This window comes from Triticum dicoccoides, chromosome 2B (assembly GCF_002162155.2).
Source record: "Triticum dicoccoides isolate Atlit2015 ecotype Zavitan chromosome 2B, WEW_v2.0, whole genome shotgun sequence".
In the NCBI taxonomy this organism is placed as follows: domain Eukaryota; kingdom Viridiplantae; phylum Streptophyta; class Magnoliopsida; order Poales; family Poaceae; genus Triticum; species Triticum dicoccoides.
Genome location: NC_041383.1, coordinates 40,469,071 through 40,472,495, shown reverse-complemented (window position 1 = coordinate 40,472,495; position 3,425 = coordinate 40,469,071).

Genomic DNA, 3,425 nt, shown 5'->3' with positions numbered 1-3,425 from the left:
AGTTGCAAGTCAGCTAGTTGCTGCCGTAGTTTTTCAATTTCAGTGGTGATGTGACCAAAGTTCTCCTTGCTCCATGAACGCAGCTTCGCCATCATATCCTTCAGTGCATCTCTGACAGCACTAAGAGTACCGCTCGGCTTGTTTTTCCCCCACCTATCCGCAATGACCGAGGCCAGTGCCGGGTGTCTTTCCCACATGATCTCGTACCTGGCCGCACTTCTGTTTTAAGGTGGCTCCTCATGCGAAATCTGAACCATCAAGGGACAATGGTCCGAGCAAGACGATGCCAGATGATCAATCTGCGTAAAGGGAAACATGTCCTTCCATGCTTCATCAGCGCATGCTCTATCCAACCGCACCCGGACGTTTCTATTCCCCACTTGCCCATTATCATATGTATACGGGATACCAGAGAACCCCAAGTCCATTAGTTCACAAGCTAGTAAACAGTCCCTAAACTGATGCATTTGACTCTCTGATCGTTGCGTCTGTGACACGTGTTCATGCCGCCACATTGCTTCATTAAAATCCCCACACACTAGCCATGGCTCCGAAGAAATGGCACGTAAATTCGACAGCGCACTCCACATACGGTGCCTATTCTCCACCCGTGGTTCTCTGTACACATACGTCGTCTTCCATGTTTTATCATTTGCTGCATCTACAACATGCACGTCTATATACCGTGCGCACGAGTCCAAGACTGTCACTTGTAAGTTTTCACCCCAATAGAGGGCCAGGCCCCCACTGAGCCCATCACTGGACACACCTGCAAATCCTTTCATCTGCAGCCGAAATTTGATCTTCTCCATCTCGCTTGAGGCTTGTCTAGTTTCAGAAAGAAAAACCAGCCCCGGGGAATTGGTTTTGCAGAGGTCCAAAACCTCGCGAACTGTCCGGCGGTCCCCCCCCCCCCGGCAGTTCCATACTAGGGAACTCATTGTACCCGGCGGTCCTCCTCGAGGGAGGCCGCCGGTCTTACACCAGAAGCATCTTCAGAAACTGTTTTTGCCCGCTTACTACCCAAACTACTAGTTGGTGATTGTACGTCATCACCCTCCTCCCCTTTTCCAAGTGTCAGCGTGAGGGTACCCGGAGGGGCCATGGCACTCCCCGTCATGTTGCCTGTACCCGCCTCCTCCATCGCAAGTCGCTTCCGCACAGCTAGATCAACTTGCATGAGTGTGTTGGTGGCCTTTGACGGGCTAGTAGCTGTGTCCATCATTTCAGGATCAACATGCTTGGGTGTCTTGTTCAGACGGCTGGGGGTATATTCAGGTTTCTGCTCGCTCCCCCCGATTTCCACTTTCTTGCCGTGGCTTATATGGGCCATCAGCATATAGCCACGCACCAAATTTCTTATTTTTCTCCTCATGGATCCGGTTCCCACACTCCTTGAACTCGTGGCCTATGATGCCACATACACTGCAAAATCGAGCAAGCTTCTCATAACGCACCAAGAAAACCTGACGCTCTTTCCTCTTACAATACTGACGAACTTTGTGAGAGGCTGACGAACATCATGGCGAACCCTGATCCTCACATAATCCCCGCGTGTGTTTCCGTTCAACCTCATCTCCAAAATCTTACCAGAGTTCCTAAGCAGATGTTCCACAATGCCCTTCTTACAGAAACCCTCCGGTACCTTGTGAATCTGAAGCCAAACAGGCATATGCACCATAGGCACCTCCTCCGCCTTCGTGAAGCCATCATAAGGGCACATTAGCACCAAGAAATTCCTAAACAGCCATGGGCCTTGTTCGATCATCCGTTCCTAGTCGCCGAGGCATGCAGCCTGAACCACAAACAAGTTCGGGCCAACCGGGCGAAAGTTCACATGTTGTGCTGGATTCCACGCCGCCCGCATCTCCTTATAGAAAGTCGTTGGGCTGAAAGTTTTGTCCGTATGAACCCTAGCTAGGGCTGACCATCTGACGCTCTCATTGATCTCCTGGTCGTTCTCATCGATGACCAGATCATCAAAGACTTCATCCTCAAGGTTCAACTGCTCCATGAATTCATCCAGATCCAATCTCATGGCTGCACCGCTGCCGCCGCTCGTACCTGACTGTGCGTCTGCCGCCGTTTCCATCATAGCAAGCCTGGGAGGAGACTTCCCTCGATGCGTACGAGGGACCCTACGTTGGGGAGGCGAAGGTATTGGGTAGAAACTCTCTCGCGATTAGATCGCCAGGGAGGAAACGGAAACCCTAGCCGCCGCTAGGGGACGTTAACGATTTCTATGGAGGCATCAGTCAGCTCGTGCTGTTCGTGGAGCGTATCGCTCTTTTTTTAGGGGAACTTGCAACTTTATTTAAAACTTAAATAAGGTTGGGACCTCGTCCGCTACAATATGAATAATGCAGTCTGGAGGAAAAACATAATAAATTGTACTATCATTGCATACCCCCTCTCTAGCCAGACCATGTGCTGCACCATTAGTCGTACGCCTAACCCAAGAGATTTTGAACTCCTGTCGAGTTGTCAGGAGCTCCTTGGTCTCTTCCACAACCGGCCCGAACGCCGAAAGGTTTCTACCTTCACCTTGCAACATCGCCATGACCTCCTGACAATCCAGCTCAATGTGGAGCCATTGTACGTCCATATCAATCGCCATTTGCACCGCACTCTTTGCCGCCAGGAGCTCAGCTAGCAGTGGGTGGCCGGCACCTGGGAAGTAGAGCGCAACTCCTCCCCTAAACGCGCCATGGTGATCCCTGAGAACCACTCCTCCACCCCCCTCCCCCCCTGTCCTCCGTTTTGGCCGTCGCTCCATCCGCATTTGCCTTGGTCCATCCCGGCTCCGGTGGAAACCACCTTTCCGGTCGCCTTGGCTCCTTGATCGGCGCCTCCTTGGAGTGAACAAGCCGCCACTCCTGAATGTAGCCATGCACTTTATCCGCTAACTCACAAGCATCCTGGATCCTTTTGCCATCTCTAGCATCATTTCTTGCACACCAAATTCCATATAGCGCCTGCACCATCGTTTCACGCTCAACACCGCTCGCTTCAGCAAACCACACCTTGAGCCACGCCACGAGCTGGGACAGAGAGCCATCCATCGCCGGCGGCCGGACAACAAGCTCCCCCTTGCTCTCACACAAGTGTTTCCAGAATAACTCGGAGTGAGGGCACACCCAAAAACGATGGTACGTAGTTTCTTCTCTCCCGCAAGCGTAACAGAACACACCCGGTTTTATCCGACGATGGTGTAGTTCCATTTCGACCGCAAGTCCATTTTTCAATAGCCGCCATGTGTGAATCTTGGCCTTCCCCGGCGCGTTTGTGTCCCATAAAGCAAGCCAAGCTTTGTGCTCATCACAGGGCATAGACGATCCCGGCTGTCCGGATTTCGCGTCCCTCAAACTCATACCAAAATGGTAAGCGGACTTAACAGTAAACTCGCCACTGTTGGTGAAGTTCCA